This window comes from Lissotriton helveticus, chromosome 6 (genome assembly GCF_964261635.1).
Source record: "Lissotriton helveticus chromosome 6, aLisHel1.1, whole genome shotgun sequence".
NCBI lineage: Eukaryota > Metazoa > Chordata > Amphibia > Caudata > Salamandridae > Lissotriton > Lissotriton helveticus.
This window is the reverse complement of record NC_136067.1, coordinates 477,639,836-477,661,124: the sequence shown is the minus strand read 5'-3', so window position 1 is coordinate 477,661,124 and position 21,289 is coordinate 477,639,836.

The following is a 21,289-nucleotide window of genomic DNA, read 5'->3' as shown; positions in this document are numbered from 1 at the left end:
GCTGGTGGTGTGCCTGGACTGGTGCTTTGCTGGCGGTGTGTGTGGAGTGGTGCTGTCCTGGCGGTGTGTGTGGACTGGTGCTTGGTTGGCAGTGTGCGTGGTCTGGTGTTTGGTAGGCGATGTGCGTGGTCTTGCGCTTGCCTGGTGGTGTGTTTGGATTGGTGCTTGGCTGGTGGTGTGCCTGGACTGGTGCTTGGCTGGTGGTGTGCCTGGGCTGGGGCTTGGCTGGTGATGTGTATGGAGTGGCGCTTGCCTGGTGGTGTGTGTGGACTGGTGCTTGGCTGGTGGTGTGTGTGGTCTGGTGTTTGGTTGGCGGTGTGCGTGGTTTTGCGCTTGCCTGGTGGTGTGTTTGGATTGGTGCTTGGCTGGTGGTGTGCCTGGACTGGTGCTTTGCTGGCGGTGTGTGTGGAGTGGTGCTGTCCTGGCGGTGTGTGTGGACTGGTGCTTGGCTGGCAGTGTGCGTGGTCTGGTGTTTGGTAGGCGATGTGCGTGGTCTTGCGCTTGCCTGGTGGTGTGTTTGGATTGGTGCTTGGCTGGTGGTGTGCCTGGACTGGTGCTTGGCTGGCGGTGTCTGTGGACTGGTGCTTTCCTGGCGGTGTGTGTGTGTGGACTGGTGCTTGGCTGGCGGTGTGCGTGGTCTGGTGCTTGGCTGGTGGTGTGAATGGACTGATGCTCGGCTGGCGGTGTGTGGGAAGTGACTTAATGCTGGTTACTACACACAGTGCTAGCTGAGCACCACTCCATGCAATCCATGAGTTTGTGTAGTTGCTGTGTCAGGAATGTGGACGTGTGAAAGTGATGGGCCCTTGATTGGTGTTGTCTGCTGGTGGAAGTGTAGTAATGTGATGGGTCCGTGGCTGGCAGTGTGAATGTTTTGTATGTGTCACATGTATGAAAGATGTGTGAATGGCCTGTAAAGAGGTTGGTGCCTTGTCGTGGCTTTACAGCTCACAAGCTGTGAGTCAATAAGTCAGTTTCTCGTCCTTTCCATTATTAACAGTGTATTTCATTTTTTGTGAAATCACTCGCTAATACAATGGTATACACTGAACCATCATTCACCTTCGTGCCAAATCCAACCAGTAGGTGTGTGTGTTTGAGGAATAAATGGCTGTGCAGGGATCTTGTTTTTTTTAGTCTCTCTGCCAAGGTGTACATTCTGCCTACAAATAACCTGCCAATTGTAGATCTTGTTGAAAACCCATGGGACTACATGGTGATGTCTCTCTAGTGAAATCTAACAATTAATTTTATCCACAGTATCCTGCAAAACTCACAATGTCCCTCATATTTTACTTGCAATATTGCGCCCAAATTGTCACGCTGCACAAGTAAACAACTCATTTTGTCAAAACTAATTGGTTAGTGAGTTCACATGGGTTTTTCACTCCTTCCTCGGTTGCCATCTAGGGAAACCTAGCAAACACACACATTTTTGGAAAGTAGACACCCGGGGGCTTCAAGGGAGTATGGATTGCGTAGATCCTCCAACTTTCCTTTTCTCAGAATCCCTAGCAAACTTTAAATGTATCTGAAAAAATCTGTTGTTTCAAACCTTTTTGCGTGTAAAAGTGTGGCATCACTGGGCTCACACAAATTTCCACCCACCCAGCATTCCCCTAGGTCTCCCGATAAAAATGGTACCTCACTTGCGTGGGTGACTCAAGGACCCGCAACAGGCAAGGGCCCAAAACATAATGACGTAACATCAAAATTACCTATCACAAAGCAATCTGGTTTTGCAAGGGGGTTCCCATGAGTTTTTGGCCCGGGGCTCGGCGGCCATGTAGGGAAACCTACCTAAACCATACATTTATGGAAACTAGACACCCGGGGGACTCCTGCGAGGTATGGCTTGCGTGGGTCCCTCATCATTCTCCTTCCCAGAATCCACAGCAAAGCAAAAATTTGGCAAATTTTTGTGTGGTAAAGTTGTGGAATCTGTGTGGATCCTCAAATTTCCTCCCACCCAGCGTTTCCACAGGTCTCCGGATAAAAATGGTACCTCACTTGTGTGGGTAGGCGTAGTGGCTGCAACAGGTAAAGGCCCAAATTGTACGGTGGAGACTTAAATATTACCTATAGCAAAACTACCTTGTTTTGGGGGGGACCTGAGTTTTTGGCCCAGAGCTCAGCGGCCATCTTTGGAAACTACCAAACCCAAACAGTTCTGAAAACTAGACACCCGGGGGAGTCCAGGGAGGTATGGCATGCGTGGGTCCCCCAACGTATTCCTACCCAGAATTCCCTGCAAAACCTAAAATTTGGTAAAAAGAACACTTTTCCATACATTTTTGCGTGGGATCAGCGTACCGGCTCAAATGTCCTACCACCCAGCGTTCCCCGTGTTCTCCCGAGTAAAATGATACCTCACTTTTGTGGGTGTCCAAAGCAGAACAGGCTAAAAAAAAAAAAATTAAGAAATTGTAGCGTTCAGGATTGACAAATTAAGCACAGAGAATTCGACTGTTTTGGAGTCATCCTAGTCACAGGCCTTTTGCCCACCTTTTTGAGGTTGTGATGGCGGGCCACTTATGTGAGGGTGGCCATGGAGATGTTGAATAGCGTCGGGTTGAGGGATGAGCACAGGGGGATGGTGCAAATGATGTCAGTGGTTTTGGATCAGAAGGCTGGGAGGCAGACGCTCAGGATTACTATTGAACAACATTCAAACTAAGAATTTCACACATACTATTTCGCCATGAGGAATAGTATCTGAAACCATTAAGGACTTTTTGTTGTATATTTTGTCAGCATATATTTGTAAGTAACATTATTTACAGTGTATGAAAATTAATGATAGTGTTTTGTTATTTTAAGATTGTTTGACATACCTCATAGTTACGTAAGAAATTGGCCTTAGAAAAACACATTTAACATATGTTTTTTTTCAATTTTTTAGATTGTTATTGAGAATGTTGAATTTTTTTTTAAGATAATCTTCTTGATTGTCTTTTTTTGCCTGCTGTTATGTGATGAGTACTATTGAACTCACTGTTTCTAGTGAAATTCAATATATTCTGAGAACAGCAAAAATGGCAAATAAAATGCTTACAAATTATTTTGTGTTGTAAAAGATATATTGTAACTGTCATTTTTTGTCCTCTGCAGATGCTAATTTTATAATATTTATTTTTAATTTATTATTTTGAAGGTAAGTATAAGTAACTGTTAAAAATGATCAATGGGATGTACTTCAACAGAGCTGAAGTAACAGAATTTGGATGGAGTACATAAGTGTGTAAAGATGATTTGTATCTTTTAAACACATTTGAAGAAATTAAAATATATATACTGAGTGTACCTGTATTCTTTGCATTTTACTACAACACATCTACTACTTTGGAACTGGTAAGGTAAATAGATATATCGTACATTTTTTAGTACTGCATTTTATTATAATAGCCTTAGTTTTTTCCTATAGTGATAAGGAGTGACTGGTTTGAAAATGTAAGAACATTTTATAACTAAAAATTCATATAAGTAATTTTATTGATATCATCCTATAAAGTATTTGAGAATGGTATTCGCATAATATTTTTTAAAGGGCAAAATAGTTGATAAAGCTAGTTTTGTATTATGTATTAGGAAAAACAAGAAAATGAAGTGTTTATGTTTTTCTACAAGGATCGACAACATAAAAAATACTCTACGGAAGAAGAAAAGAACAATATAGAAGACGGTTTAGAAATTAGTAACACTCTCATAGAAGAGCTAAATATAACTTTCATGGGCAGTGAGAATGAAGATGAAAATATTAGTGCTGCAGATATCAGCTGTGATTTTTTAGATGAAACCTTGGATGCTGATTGTGTGCAAGCATTAGAGGACATCGAGCTTGATCATATGACTTTTGAAATTGATAATCAAGTAAATGAAATACCTGATGAAATTATTTTAGAAGCTCTTTTAAATTATGAAATGTTACAAGAATAAATGTATTATTATATAATAATAATGGTTTGAGAGACTCTTCTTGCAGAATTGTAATCATTCAGCTAGTACCCAAGTACTCATGGTGCAAAGTGGGCCTTGGGGCATGGACTGCTTCAAACCCCTATAGATTATGTATGCACTCTTCTATGCACCAGCAAACTTGTCTTTTGTAGCTTTTATTTCCCAGTCTATATCCTTTCACTTCCAGTAAAGTCTCTGTGATTGCTGATTCCGTATTGTACTGAGCTATTCAGCAGAATGTCCTTATCTATGCACTATGCTAAAAATGAAGCTATTTTAAATTCAGTCAGACACTCGCCTTGCAGAACTGTAATTATGCAGTCAGTACCCAAGTACTCATGGTGCAAAGTGACATAGGGCATGGACTGCTTCAAACCCCTATAGATTATGTACGCACTCTTCTATGTACCAGCAAACTTGTCTTTTGTAGCTTTTATTTCCCAGTCTATATCCTTTCACTTTCAGTAAAGTCTCTGTGATTGCTGATTCCGTATTGTACTGAGCTATTCAGCAGAATGTCCTTATCTATGCACTATGCTAAAAATGAAGCTATTTTAAATTCAGTCAGACACTCGCCTTGCAGAACTGTAATTATCCAGTCAGTACCCAAGTAATCATGGAGCAAAGTAGGCCTTAGGCCATGGACTGCTTTAAACCTGTATAGACTATGCATGCATTATTCTATGTACCTGCAAACTTGTTTTTATACATTCAATTCCCCAGTCTGTATCATTAGACTTTCAGCAATCACTCTCACTCTACTGTTTCAATATTGTAGTGATCCATTCAGCAGTATTTCCTTATGTATGTACTGTGGTAAAACTGAAGCTATTATAAATTGAGCGAGGTATTTTCTTTGCAGAACTGTAATTATCCACTCATTATCTAAGTACTCATTTATTAAAATAGGGCTTAGGTCATATACTGCTTCAAACTCCTATAGACTTTACATTCAATCTTTTATGCACTGGTAAACTTGTCTTTTATACCTTCAATTTCCCAGTCTGTATCCTTACACTTCCAGCAAACACTATCACACTACTGTTTCAGTATTATATTGAGCCATACAGCACTATGTGCTTATCTATAAACTATTCTAGAAGTGAAGCTGCTATACATTCAGACAGTTTTCTTGCAGAATTCTAATCATTCAGCCAGTACCCAAGTACTCATTAGGTAAAGTTGGCCTTAGGGCATGGACTGCTTAAAACCCCTTTTTGACTATGCATGCACTTTTCTATGTACCGGCAAACTTGTCTTTTATACCTTCAATTCCCCAGTCTCTATCCTTACACTTCCTGCAAACACTCTGTCATTGCTGATTCAGTATTGTACTTAGGTATTCATCAGAATGTCCTTATCTATGCACTGTGCTAAAAATGAAGCTCTTATAAATTCAGTCATGCAGTCTCTTTGCAGAACTGTAATTATACAGTTAGTACCCAAGTAAATATAGAGCAAAGTAGGCCTTAGGCCATGGAGTGATTTAAACCCCTATAGACTATGCATGCAGTCTTCTATGCACCTGCACACTTGTCTTTTATACCTTCAATTCCCAACTCTATATCATTATACTTACAGCAAACACTCTGACATTGCTGTACTCATCTATACACTGTTCTAAAAGCTAAGCTTTACACATTCAGCTTGACATTGCTTAAAGAAGGCTTATCATCCACTCAGTACTCAAATATTCATGTAGTAAGTAGGCCTTAGTATATGGACTGCTTCAAACTCCGGTACTATGCATGTACTCTTCTATGCACCTGAAAACATGTCTTTTAAACTTTTAATTACCCAGTATCTATTCTTATACATTGTCCAAACACTTTGCCACTACTGTTTCAGTATTGTACTGAGCCATATAGCAATATATGCTTGTCTATACACTGTACAAAAGGTGTATCTGTTATACATTCAACTCTACACTCTCCTTGGAGAAGTGTAATCATTCTGCCACTATCCAAGTAGTCATGCAGCAAAGTAAGCCTAAGGGCATGGACAGCTTCAAAGAGCTATAGATAATAAATACACTTTTCTAAACATCTGGAAACTTTTAAACTTTGAATTGAACAGTCTGTATCCTGACACTTCCTCCAAACATTTTACTACTACTAGTTTAGTATTGTAGTGAGTTACACATCAGTATGTTCTTATGTATGTACTGTTCTAAAAGTGAAGGTGCTATATATTCAGCTAGACAATATCTTTGTAGAAGTTTAAACATTCAGTCGGTTTCCAAGTAGTCATGCACCAAAGTAGGCCTTAGGGCATAGACTGGTTCAAATCGCTATAGACTATGCATTCACGGTTTTATACACCAGCAAATTTGCCTTTTATACCTTCAATTGCCTAGTCTGTATCATTACACGTTCACTAAACACTCTCACACTACTGTTTTAGTATTGTAGTGAACCATACAGCAGTATGTGCTTTTCTATACACTGTTGTAAAATTAAAGCTGCTATACATTCAGCCACACACTCTCCTTGCAGAATTGTAATCATTCAGCTAGTACCTAAGTACTCATGGTGAAAGTGGGCCTTAGAGCATGGACTGCTTCAAACTCCTATAGACTATGCATGCACTGTTCTATGCACCTGCAAATTTACCTTTTATATGTTTGTGGGCTGGTGGGGGAAGCAAACCGGAATGACAAGCGTGGAGGCCGAATGTAGTGGGCTATTTCGTAGCCGGTTTTTATTAATGTACAAGGGTGCAATGGTATGGCACAGGACAATAGAGAGTTCCAAAGGATTGAGGGTTCCGGCACCGAGGTAAGGAGCCCTCCGGGGTTGGTCTTCCAGGGACAGCTGTCGGTCTTGGCTGTAGGCGGGCTGGTCCTTGGGGTTCAACAGCCTCGTCTCCCGGACGGTGGATCCTCGGAGGGGGGGAAAAGGAGAGAGAAAACAGGGCCGTTAGCTCTGTCGGCGGAACACAAGATAAGGTCCTTGTCCTTCACCCGGGTGTTGGGGTTGAGAACGACTGTGAGGAAAGGGAGGGGAAGGGAAGAGAGGTAAAGATATAGAGTGGACTGGGAATAGGGTGACGTTGGTGTCAGGACGTGAGGGGTTATTTATCTACATTCGTGATAGTGCCGCTCTCACACGTATCTACAGTCTATTCACAGTGCACGGTGATTCGTGAGGAGGGGACTAGATTTTACACGGAGGTATTTACAAGTTACTTATGTACAGACACACGGAACGCCTAATTTCTAAACGCACTCGGAACTGGTACTCACTTGGCCCGCCGCAACTCCGTCCATGAGTTGCGGCCCCTCTCCAGCGTCCTCCTCTGGACTCCACCAGTCCTCCGTCCAGACCTCGTCTCCTGGTTCCGGATCGTCTCTCTTCTCCGGGGGTTCTTCGCACGCCGTCTCCTGCCACGAGTCTTCCTGCTTGAACGCTGTGTTGTGGGTTCTTCCGGCTTTTCTTTGGTCCGCCTCCGGAAAGGGGGAGGGACATCCGGGGTCGCGGGGTTGTACTTCCGCTGCGTCCCGCGTTGGTACTGGTTCCTGTAGGGAAAGAGAAAGGGGTGGAGTCCGGGTTGTTTTGGTAGTCCGGGCGACCGGGGATTGTGGTGGTGATCGGGAGGGGAGACGGGATATCCGTGTTGACGGGGCCGTGTCCCTATCACAATGTTCAATTCCCCAGTCTTTATTCTTACACTTCTACCAAACACTCTGTCATTCCTGTTATAGTTTTGTAGTGACTCATTGATCAGTGTGTAGTAATCCATTAACTACATTCAAAAAGTAATCGGCAGATGTACAATAAGTGTGCCAGAGATAAGCCAGTTATTGTGCACTGTGACATCACCACAATGGATGCACTGTATTTACAATGTGGTGTATTATGGGGCAAAAACGGCACAGATATGTGATGTATTTGTGGTGTGTAGGTGGCGCATTGCTTGACTTGCGTTGCAAGCACAACGCAGCTCCAGCAATGCTCTTGGGGTCTTATGCTTAGAATGCTGTGTCAATCCTTACACCTGTTTCAAGCAGATGCAGGGTTATTGACGCAGCATAAGCCTAAAAGTGACTGAATGAAATCTTATAGATTTCACTCAGTCACTTTTAGGAGGCGTTCCTGCGCCAGAACACCTCCACCCTCCCCTGTACCTTGGAAAGCCTCCTTATGGTACAGGGATTTACAATGTGATGCACCTTCCATATGGATCTCATTGTAAATGCCACACACCATGACACATCTTTTGCACCACCGCTGCATCACAATAGTGACGCAACAGATATGTAAAAGGGGCACAAGGGGATTGTAAATCCGCTCCTAAAACATACCAATTTACCCAGGCAGTTCCACCAGCAGTGCAAATTGAAGCATAGATTTGTAACATATTTATATGCATATCCAAGGACCATCATGCAAAGCTGCAACGCCCACAGGGGTGGGTTTCCATTTAATGAGCAGTTCCCCAGCGCCAGCTGTGATTGAGAGTTGCCAGTGACCAAGGACGCTGGGATCGTCTGAAACGCATATGGCTTTCATTATGGCTTGAAAATGTGAAGCGGGTTACTGCTGCAGCCTGCAACAATAAAGGAGTTCAAACTCTCTACTTGTGGCGTTTTCATGAGGGCACCCTGTTTTGTTGGATTTGGACTGGTTAGCCTAGCCGCAAAAATACCCTGCTGCTGAATAGCGGCCCTGCGGCACGGGACTTCCAAGTGCCGAAAGGAGACAGAGTCTGTGGTTGTGGACCAGTATAAGCGGCGTAAGCATGTTTTTGTGCTTCAGCAACCCACATGGGTAGGAGACAATGACATTTTCCCTCAACACAAGCAGCACAAACTTGGGCAATATTGTGGGGAACTACAAGGACCATCATGCAACGCTGCAACACCCTCAGGGGCGGGCTTCGATTTAATGAGCTGTTCCCCAGCGCCAGCTGTGATTGAGAGTTGCCAGTGCCCAAGTACGCTCAGATCGTCTGAAATGCATATGCCTTTTATTATGGACTGAAAGTGTGAAGCTGTTTACTGCCGCAGCCTGCAACATTAAAGGAGTTCAAAGTCTCTACTTGTGGTTTTTTCATCAGGGCACCCCGTTTTGTTGGATTTGGAGCGGTTAGCCTAGCCGCGAAAACGCCCTGCTGCTGAATAGCGGCCCTGTAGCACGGGACTTCCAAGTGCCGAAAGGAAAGAGAGTCCGTGGTTGTGGACCAGTATAAGCGGCGTAAGCATGTTTTTGCGCTTTAGCAACCCACATGGGAAAGAGACAATGATATTTTCCCTCAACACAAGCCGCACCCACTCGGGCAATATTGTGGGGAACTACGAGGACCATCATGCAAAGCTGCAACGCCCTCAGGGCTGCGCTTCCATTTAATGAGCAGTTCCCCAGCGCCAGCTGTGATTGAGAGTTGCCAGTGACCAAGTATGCTGAGATCGTCTGAAACGCGTATGGCTTTTATTATGGACTGAATGTGTGAAGCTGTTTACTGCCGCAGCCTGCAACATTATAGGAGTTTCTGTTTTGTTGGATTTGGAGCGGTTAGCCTAGCCGCGAAAGTGCCCTGCTGCTGAATAGCGGCCCTGCAGCACGGGACTTCCAAGTGCCGAAAGGAAAGATATATATATATATATATATAAACGGCACTCCTGACCGCTTTCGAAGCGGCAACTCAGCAGGCGCAGACCTCTTCTCAATTGAAATGATTTTGCTCAAAAGTAAAACGCCATCACACCATCAGATAAAGGCAGTGGAAATTTAATTGCAAAAGTGCAGAGCAAGTGCTCTCCTCGACGCGTTTCGCTTCATGGAAGGAGCTTGGTCACATATATATATATATATATATATATATATACATATATAATATATATTTAGACTTTCCTGTTTTCAGTTTCTATTTTTGGTAAATTCTGGTGGGGTTTTTTCAGTGTTTTCAATATCTTAAAAAACAGTTGTTATCAGTGGTTACACATTTTCGCGCCACTAAAAACAACAGAAAAAGTGTTTTTCCGGTGTTTATGGAACATTTTACTTTTATTATTGATTGCTTTCTGCGCTGATAGAACATGGTATATAGACAGTGTACTTATAGTGTATATGAGGTCCAAATAGATTTTTGCAAATTAATCTTATTGTAGTACACCATACAATACTTCTTCAGTGAGTCTTTGGGTCATGTGCGCTCGCTCTTTCCTTCCCATGTAAACTTCTGTGAAAAGGCCCTCTCAGCATTCATAGCCCATTGGGCTGAGAACCATCAGCTAATGGACACAGTTGGGATGACTCTTTCTTTGATGCCACATAAAGAACAAAATTATAAATATTTGCGTTTTAGTTCCTGTGCATAAGAAAACAGTGCACCAGAATGGACAAAAAAGTCAATAGCATCCCTCATTAACTCTTTAGATTGTAAAGATGTTTTCAGCATACCATCTAACAAGTGGCAAGGATCTACTACAGGGAATCACTTCAGCTCGGGTATCAATTTTGGCAGGTCATCACACAACTTTTTTGTACACGTAGCTGAATCACTGCAAATACAAACAATATTACTCAGGGGAACTACTGACCTCTTGCCGCCACCGCCGAGAGTCAGACGAGGGCTGACATAGCAGCAGGGAATACCGCCGCCACCGCCAAGAGTCTAAAGGCACCGGACTCCGCGCCGCCGCTCCGGGAGACCACAAATCCCGGCAGGCCTCGCGGCGGCGCGTGCTGAGTGACGCGGCTTGCTTCCAGAGAGCGCCAACGGTCCGATAAAGCTGGGAAACCCCCGCGTCGCGGGACGCGAGCGGGACGCCCGGGGCGAAGCCCGGGCGAAGGGCGGGCCCTCTACGGCCCTCATCGGCACGAGGAGGCCAGGCTAGGCCATTTTTCTGTCAACGACTCCCCGTCGTCGATAAGGTACTGTGCACATCTTGCCTATCTATTGAACATTGCTCTTACGCACCCAGTTTGCGATCCTGCTGCTACAGTCTGATATTCATTCCTTGCTGCCCCATTAGTTTTATCACCAATATCGTCATCGAAAGTTGTCTGATCTTACACCTGCTAGTTAATTGAGCCCTGGATATCCTTCGACAGACCGCAGCAAACATGGGGAAGAAATTGGCACCTGCCCCTATAGAGTCAGTCAATACCCTAGACTCCTACTTGGTCCAAGTAGTTAGTAAAATCAACACCGAGAGAAGGCAATCTTTAGGCTTGAGTCAGTCGCCTATCTTGCCTACAGAGAGCCCCTCCTCAAGTAATCCAAACTCAGCCATAACGGATATTCTGCCTGATAACCCCTCCACAAACCTTACAGACTCTGTTTTTCAAGCCAATGGTATTGAGCCCGACGACTCTGATCCATTAATAAATGTAATAGATCTCTCAGATAATGTCGCTAACGACTCTAATCACCAGGTTGCCATAGTGGACGAAGTTCTATCACCCTCGCTGCCCGCTCCACGGGCAGTTAGAGCCTGCAGAAAATATACAGCTAAACGGGGTGGGAAACAACAAAGCAGGAAAAAGCTCGCCACCCCTCCGCTATGCTGCGAAGTTAGAAATGGCGATTTCGACATTGACGCAGAGTCTAAACGCAGAGTTGACGATGACCTATTTAACAGGATCCAAGATATGATTGACATTAAAATCAGGACTATTATTAAGCCACTGATTGGGAAGCTGGACAAACTTACATCCGAAGTTAAAAAGTTGGGAGGTGTACAGAGCAAGTTGGTAGAGGAAGTGGAGAACATAGCTTCCTTTGTTACAACCATGGCGGCAACGGATGCGGTGGTAATTCCTAATGAAAGCAATTCACCATCCATCCTACAAGAGTTGCCGCTATCTTCTCTTTCTCCATCTCAACCTCCTCTATCTGCATTTAGTCAAGAAGCAGAAGTTGCAGACCCTCCCATTAGCACCACTGCTGCCAATGTTGTTCTACAACCAGAGGATGTTTCAGCCCAATTCATCTTGGAAGCCTCGCCAGTAGTTCTTGTACTGGCTAACGTTCCTGTTTTAGCACAAGATAAAATAGAGTCTAACCAGGGCTTGAAAGATAAAGCGCTACATTGGCTTACCAGCAATATGCATATGGCACACCAAGGGTTTGATAAATTGGCTGGGGACATCATTATGACCAGGAGGGTACCTTGGATCGGGAGTAACCCTAAAAAGTTTAAGGGGGATTGTGTGATCTTAAATTTTGCCAATGCGGAGGTCTTGCCAGACATCTTGACCAACATTTTTCCACCTCAGCGACGCAGTGGCACTATAGTCCCGCTTACCCTTAAATTTTTCTACAGTAAATCTCAGCTGGTCACTACCCGTAGTATCTCCAACTACAAGAAACCCACCAAACTTATTAGTTGGGGAGGGGACACCAGACCTCGACATCCTAATGGCCACTTTCAACTTATAACCAATCCAGACCTAGGCAGACTTAATCACTCGAATGAGCAATATACCAGGCCCACCATGTCTCATGAACCGAGTATGGCTTGCTGGGGCTCTAATCACCTAGGTGGTGATTATCATGGTCAGGGAGACAGGTTTACTTATCCGATGAGTAACGACCAGTTTAGGCTACGCCCAAACACACCACATCCAATATGGAATATGCCAGCTTTTGGCCAGGGCCAAATAGCTACCCCCCTTGGGTGGGGTTTCGGCACCCGAAATAGGTATGGCCCTCTGTCAGACCTAAACACCTGCGACTGACTTATAGGGGGAGGTGACTTAGATATTGTGGCTCCGAATCTGCCGATAACAAAAAGGGGTGGACATAATATCACCGAACATTACTGCATCCCCAGTCGTAAGGAAGCCTTGAGGCCCCATGAGTCGGCAATACTTGCCCAGCCCTCGACCTCACATCAGAGGGTGGTCGCCGATGCCTCAATTCAAAATAGTGTAAATACACAGAGCCCCCTTCAAAGGGAACTCGAAGAGGGATCGCCAACGCTACACTTAGCAGAAGGGGTTGGGGAGGGGATAAGTGAACCTAGGCCACCTACCGACTCCTGTAAAATCATAAGCTGGAATATAGCAGGCTTAAATACGAAACGCCAGGATAATGTCTGGTTGAGTTTTATCTCAAAGCATCATATCATCGCCCTGCAAGAAACTTGGGACACTTCTGCCAATCTTTGGTGGGACGGGTTCACTAGTTTCACAAAACCTGCCGTAGCCAGCAGAGCGGGTAGAGCCAAAGGCGGTCTGGTTATCCTATTCTCTTTAGATTTAAAAGGTAGTTATAGGCAGATCAGTACTGACTCCGACAATATTTTAATGGTCGAAAGGGTGATTAATAAAACCAGTAGGACCCTATATGTCAATTTTTATAACTCTGGGAACAGCGATTATAGAGGGCGCAATATCGCTAACCTTGATAGTTTTTTATATTCAGTATTCCAGAATATCCAGCCTGCATCTGAATTAATTCTATTAGGCGATTTTAATATTCATTTATGTAACCTAGCATGTAAGGGAGGTGGTGCCAACGAGGTGGATGACGCAGATCTAAAGGGCCCTCATTTTGAACACTCCGTAGAGGGGCAGGAGCTTGAAGAACTACTCGCTAATTATGATCTGTACGAACCTGATTGGGGTCCAAGAATGCCAACCTTTTTTGGTACTCAGCATAGCTCAGTGATTGACTATATCTTTGTCTCACAAGGCATCTTAGGACGGACCAAGGATTATCGTACAGTGTTAAGTCATCATAGCGATCATAACCCCGTACTACTTGAAGTGGCCTGGGGAGCCCTGATGGGGGCATCTCCAACCATAGCAAAACCCGCACAACCTTTGAGTGCCACTGATAACGACAGACGAGCGAAATGGGCCAAAGTGATCCCGGAAAACTTTTATGCGCTAAACTTCCCTAAAATCAAAGATAAGGTCGAACTTTGTAAAAAACCAGGTGTTCAAGGGAAAGAAATAATCGCAGTATACGAGGCAATATGTGCCCAGGTGTCAAAGGACCTTTTGGCTAAACCTATAAAGGGAACCCCAGGTACTAAGCGCTGGTTTGACTCTGCATGTTCGAACGCCCACAGAGAATTGCTGGCAGCCTTAAAAAAAGTGCCCAGGGCTAAAGATGTCATTTCCAGACTAAGGAAAAAATACAAGGCAGCCATAAAGAATCGTAAGGACACTATCAAACGCGAGGCCTGGGACAATCTCCTTTCAGCGGCTGTGTTGAAAGACAGTAGGAGATTCTGGGAGATCATTAAACAACCTTTTTTCTCCGACGACAAAAATGCACCCATGGACTGCGTTATTACCGATGGAAAATGGTTGTCTAATTTCAAAAACGTCTATGGGGGCACGGAAGAAGAAAATAAAGCGGCCCCACTGCCCAGTATTGAGGCACAATCCATCATCATCTTTAACCCCGAAGAAGTGAAAAAGGCTCTTTTGTCAACCACAAAACATAAGGCACCTGGCCCTGACGGAGTCCCTGCTGACTTTTTTATGTTCTCTCCAAACCTGTGGGCGGAGGTCTTGACACACGTGTTTAACGCAGTGAGAGGCAATCAAGCCCCCGCATCGTGGGCCATATCTACCATCGTACCCATCTTCAAAAACAAAGGGCAGCGGGATGATCCCTCGTGTTACAGACCTATATCCCTTCTGGATTCAACTATTAAAATTTTGGGCAGAGTACTTTTATCCAGATTGAGGGAGAATGTCGAGGGTTGCGGTGGACTGTCTGAATTACAATATGGTTTCAGAGAGAGAAAAGGGACCATTGAACAATGGATTAATCTGCATTTACTCATCTCTAAATACACTGTGGCTAAGGAGGGTTCTGTGTTCTTAGCTTTCATGGACCTCTCCTCGGCCTTTGACCTGGTCAACAGGTCAAAACTATGGTCAATTTTGGTAGAGTTGGGTATTGATGAAGCTTTGGTTGGGTTTATGGCGTCTATGCACCAGGAGCTTTTTGCAGCCGTTAGAGTGTCAAATCAAGGCAGATGCACCCCATTGTTTAAATCTTTAAAGGGGGTACGGCAAGGATGTATCCTAGCCCCCTTGCTTTTCACCATCTACATTAATGGCTTGGGAGACCACCTGCGGTGTCTGGAAGCGGACGTACCGCATGCAGGAGGCACAATAATTCCAGCACTCCTGTACGCGGACGACGCCGTGTTAATCGCCCGAACTGGCGTTGGCCTCCAGCTCCTTTTGCGTGCCTTTGGTTCTTACATGGAGAACTTGGACCTTAAAGTCAACGCCACTAAGTCACACACGATGGTCCTGGGGCGTGGGTGCTCAAAAAAAAGACACAAAACATTCTTTTGCAGAGGGGTTCCTGTTTCTAGGGTGGCCACATTCCCCTATTTGGGGGTATTGTTCGATCAGAAAGGTTCGTGGGGCCCACAGATAAGTGCAAAGAGGTTGGCTGTAATCAGATCTTCCTCAGCGCTACTGGGTTTCGCTGGCAAGTTAGGAGCTAGGCCCGTGGAAGCTCTTTAAAAATCTATAAGAGCAAGCCCGTGGCTATTGCATCATACGGGGCACCTCTGTGGGGGTATGTAAACCTTGACCCTATTCAGAGGGCAGAAAATAGATTTATTAGATCTCTGCTCTCTGTTCCGCAGTCAACCCCAACCTATTCTATCCATAAAGAGGTGGGCCTACCCTATCTGTCAGATATACTGAGCCTAGCCCCCCTGACTTTGTGGCTGAAAATGTGGTTGAACGAAGACCTTCCTTTAAATCACAGAATTCTACGTGATGTCCTAGCGCTAGACAAACATAGTAGTATCCCCTGGCTGGCGTATATAGCCAAATTGCTTTTAGAATTGGGTCGCCCAGAACTCTTTTCTACGCCAGAGAAAATTAAGGCTGAGGATATAGACTTTATAAAAAAGACCTTTAAGGAAAGGATGGAAGCGCGCCGTGAGGCTCATGAATTGCTGAAGCCAGCAGTAAGGGCTCATAGTCTTCTGGTTAGTACACCCTCCCTCGCACCTTACCTTAGTTTCGTTACTCTCCCTTACCATAGGTTTTTATTAACTAGGTTTAGATTTAACCTATTACATCTTTGTCTAGCATCTTTTACGAGCTGGCAGAAACCTGACTTAGCCCCCCCTTGTCGCTGTGATCATTTCTCAGTGCAGGATACGATGCATTTTGTTATGTTTTGTAGTCTGTATCACGAGCAGAGGAAAAAATATTTGTTGCCAATCCTGAAAGAAGCTGGCTTCATACAGGTGCGCCCGGCACTGCTCTTTTTACAACTTTTGTCAAACCCCCGCATCTCTTTCTGCACTGCAAATTTTTTGGTGGCCGCGGCAAGGGCGAAAGCTGCCGGCCTTATTTCGCCTTAAATGTATTTGTTTTTAAAATGTTTTCTTTTCTGACACAAAATGTAAATATTTTATATATGTAGATAGTTTGTTAATGTGCAGTCTGTCTGCTGCTTTTTATGAAATATGAATTGTATGTGATGTTTTTGCGATTGATTCTTTGCATGACTTGTAAAAGTCGAATAAAGATATTCTGACTGACTGACTACTCCAATCTTTGTTGAACTTGGAAAGAACCTTTTTTGCAGAGCATTACAAGTGACACTGCGTTCCATGTTTTCCAAAAGTCTGGTGTCATGTTTCCACCACTGTCCCAGATGCTTGGTGATATATATACCTGTCACTATACCTTGCATTGAATGTTTAAAGCATGAGTTGCTGGCAATTCATTTACTATCAATACTGACCCACTAGAAACTATGGTCTTATGTATTAAGGGTCTTTACCCATTCTGTGGGTAAATGTGGTGACACATATTAGGAAAGATGTTCATAAAACCAGCCATTTTACCTACCAGTGAAATAATCAAATACAGCTAAAATATCAAATATGAGTTTGATATTTCCTGATTCTCTGTGGATTGTCAAATAATTAAACTAGACCAAAAACATGAAACTAAACCCAGCATCTTTAGACCAAAGGCCGCAAAACTGAAAAAGTAAAAGGAAGAAGAAACAATATTTTAGTGGTATCCCTAAAGAACAAAACTCAAGCAGAATAATGTTAGCCAGTCTTTCTTTCTGCTAGCTTGTATAACAAAGGTACATTGTATTGACCCCTTCAGGAAGAAAAAAATGACTCTTTCACTCTCTTTTTCCTTTCTTTGAATGGCACTTAGTTTGTGGTTGTCCAGGTGTTTTTTTAGGGGTTATATGTTTTCACCGGTGAGGGCTATATTTCTTTCAGTGGGGTTTTATCAGTTAATATAGGTTTAAACCTAAAACCCCACAGCCTATATATATTATATATATATATAAAGGTTTTTATTTTCACTCTGTTTAATATTTGTTTTAGTAAAATTGCAACTTGATTGAAAAGCTTGCATACCTGCACTATAAAAAATTCTAACACATCCTCACCCGCCGTTTTGGCGTGGACAGATCTTCGTGTGGCTCTATAGCTCCGGCGCCATATTGGTTGAGGGAGGGCTGACCTAGGTTCCATCCTTAGGCGCCATTTTGCGAGGCGTTCTAGTTGCTGATAGCTCCCCAGGCCACCTACTCCTTTTATACACCAGGAGATGCATGTGCGCAGCGGGTGTGCCGATGGCGCGCCTGAGGCGCGCCAGAGGCAAGCCCGTCTGCGCCCGTCCGCGCTCCGGGCTATTGCTGGTACTAAACAAGGCTACGGAGATAGAGATCCAGGTCATGGTGGATAAGTCAGGTAACACACTCACGGCAGGACTGATCAACAGCCGGTCCCTTGTTAAACACTCTTTCGAGGTATCGAGACTGATTGAGGATATGGGCCTTGATGTCCTGTTTCTTTCGGAAACTTGGTCTCATGCTGAATCCACGGTTGATCTTGGTAATGCTTGTCCGACTGGGTTTAAAATTCACCACAAACCAAGAGCTAGTGGCAGAGGTGGTGGAGTGGGGTTGATTTTTAGGGAGGAACTGGACTTTAGAGTCCTGCAGGTGGATGAGGTAGTGGGGATGGAATTGTTGGGTTTCTCCCTCTACTCTCCCAGTGGAAACCTCCTCACAGGACTGGTGTGCTATCGGCCGCCAGGAGGGGCCACAGATTTTTGTAGCCTGTTTGATGGTATCACGAATTTTACACTGGCTCACTCCAATATGATTATTTTGGGCGACTTCAACCTTTGGGAAAATGGGAATGTCAACAGCCATTTACGTGATCTGAAGCTGACCTGCGCGAATTTACATCTCTCCCAGTTGGTGGTAGATCCTACACATCAAGGAGGGCATACCCTCGATTTTGTATTTTCTAATCAGCCCACGACGAGAATTTCGAGTATCACTCCTCAGACTTGGACCAATCACTTTCTTATCCAGTTTGTTATTGGGCTGCCATATTCTGGAATAGGGACAGGTCAGCAAAGGTCTTGTAGGAGAGGCTGGGAATGGGCTAAGTTCGAGCGGCTTGGCCTTACTGTTTTGGAACCGGGCGTTACCCTCTTCTCAGCGACTTTGTCTGTCGATGATAACTACAATGTGTGTTCTAATTATATGGGACACACTTTGGACCAAGTTATCCCCATAAAAGATATAAAGATCAAGAGTAGAATCTCGGCGCCATGGTACTGCGTGGAGCTTAAACAGCTTTGCACGCTCCGAAAAAAGGCGGAAAGGAAGTGGAGGCATCACTATGCTGAGGAAGATAAAAAAGCTCTTAGACAGGTACAACTGCAGTATAAAGAACAAATCCTTAGGGCCGAGGGAGATTTTTATGCCAAATCTATTATTCAGGAGCCCAATGGGACTAGAGCCCTATTTAAATTAGTTAAAGATCTCTCGACCCCCACGTGCCTAGAAAATAAAATTGTAGCGTCCCAAACACTATGCGATGGCATCAACCAACACTTTCAGGATAAGATCGCAAGTATCGTGAATAACCTGCAAGAAAATGCTAACATTACACCACCCAATTCCGACCATCTGGCCCAGGACGAGCCGCCTTTGCCGGTCCTTCTGGATAATTTCCAGACTTTAACTGTCACGGCCTTTGACAACTTAGGTGACAAGGTCTCCTCTGGCTCTCCCCTGGATCTGTTTCCCTATAAAATTTGGAAATCTTTATGGCGTAGCACCTTTCCCTGGCTGAGGCAGATTTGCAACCAGTCCTTGGAGGAAGGTAAGGTCCCAGATTGCTGGAAATTAGTGGTGGTGTCCCCTTTGATTAAAAAGCCTTCTTTGGACCCATCAGTACCGGCTAATTTCAGGCCCATCTCCCTCCTCCCATATCCGGTGAAGATTCTGGAGAAAGCAGTCAGCAGGACTCTATCTTGCTTTCTGGAGGAGAATCTTCTACTGGATAAAGATCAATTTGGCTTCCGTCCGGGGCATGGGACTAAGTCCGCCCAGACTACAATGATGGATACCCTACGTATGCAGGCCGATAGCGGGAATGTTACTATTTTAGTGATTCTTGACATGTCGGCCGCTTTCGATACGGTAAACCATCTTGTATTGACGGAGAGGCTGAGGAGGTTGGGAGTGAGAGGCCGAGCACTGCTTTGGCTTCAGTCCTATTTGGAGGGTCGCCAGCAGGTCATAACCCTTGCAAGTTTCTCCTCTGCTAAATCCGCCGTGGCCCATGGGGTGCGGCAGGGCTCTGCAATAAGCCCTATTCTTTTTAATGTTTATTTGCAGCCCCTGTTTTCTATCATAAAATCCTTCGGAGTCAGCTTAGTCAATTGCGCCAACGATACACAGCTGGCCTTTTCCTTGGAAGGGAAACCATGCAATATCGATGGAGGTATTCCAGCAATGTATGCGGCAGACTTCCGACTGGCTTCGAAGGAACTCCCTACAATTTAATAGTGGAAAGACGGAGGTGATGTTCTGCTCTGCAGGCAGGATATCTAGATAATTGCCGGGTGATTTCAGACTCCGACCAGAGGATGATTTGCACATCCCGGTTAGGAAAGTCCGTAACCTGGGGGTACTGTTCGATGCTGATCTCCAGATGGAATCACAGGCTAATAAAACCGCGAGTGTTTGCTTTACCCTGATCCGCATGCTGCGCAAAATACTCCCTTTAATACCTTCGGAGAATCGCACCTTGGTGGTGAGCAGCATTGTGGGCAGCAGGCTGGACTATTGCAATGCCCTCTATTTGGGAGCCCCTGGTTACATCTTTTAAGGCTTGCAAAGAGTCCAGTCTGCAGCTGCTAAATTGGCTCTTGGCAGGCCACGGAGTTCCTCCTCTACCGCGGTGTTGCGGTAGCTCCACTGGCTGCCTGTCAGGGAAAGGGTACACTTCAATGCCCTGTGTTTGGTCTTCCGCGCGGTGCACGAACTTGGCCCCGTTCCCCTGCAGGAAAGGTTCAAATGGTATCGTCCAACAAGGCTGCTTTGCTCTTCTAGCATGGGCCTGCTGGCAACTCCTCGGTTTAAGAGGGCTAGGCTTGGAGGTAGGGCTTTTAGCAGGGTTGGCACGCGTCTATGGAACGAGCTCCCTCAGAACCTCTGATTAGCAAGCTCTCTGCTAGAATTCCGTAGGAATCTAAAGACCTGGCTCTATCCCTCGATCTAGTCTGCGTTCCTCCACTCTGTGCGACCTGCTCCACTCTGGTCACGGCTTGCTCTCTGTTTTTCAGCGCCAGGATGCCCGTAGGGTGACAAAATATGCTATATAAAAGCTAAAATCAATCAATCAATCAGATTCTCATAGAAACAGTATTTATATATATAAGAAAAGGTTTGTATATATGTATATTTATGCATATATAATGTATATATATATATATATTATATATTTAAAGTTATGCGTTTATAAAAGCAAAGGAATCAAGTATGTTATAACTAGAAATTAGTATGTAACAAACCTTGGAAATTCACAGAAAAAAACTTCAGGTTTTAGGGACGTTATAGTTAGGAATTTGCATTTAAATACCTTAGAAATTCACTGAAAAAAACGTAGGTTTCATGGATGTTATAGTTAGGAATTAGCATTTCAAAACCTTTGTAATTCACAGGAAAAAAAAAAAGTTACAGAGACGTTATAATTAGGTTCATATGTCACTCCTACAAAACCAGAGAAATTCAGCCATTATAGTCAGCTGATGTAATCAGTTATGTAATTTGACATTTCATCAGTGATGTCATCAGTGATGTCACTGACCATGTAATGAGTGATGTAATATGTGACATCATCAGCAGTGCATTTCAGGGGCATGATTTATAGTTAGCTCAGCGAACTATAAAAGCTGAATTTCTCTGTTTTTGTACGAGTGAAATGGCAGCCTAACTATAACGTCTCTTTAACCTTTGTTTTTTTCTGTGAATATATCTATATCAATCAATCAATCAATAAATTCTTTATGCGATCCATTAAAATACAGATCATAAAAGCACAGCAAAAGAT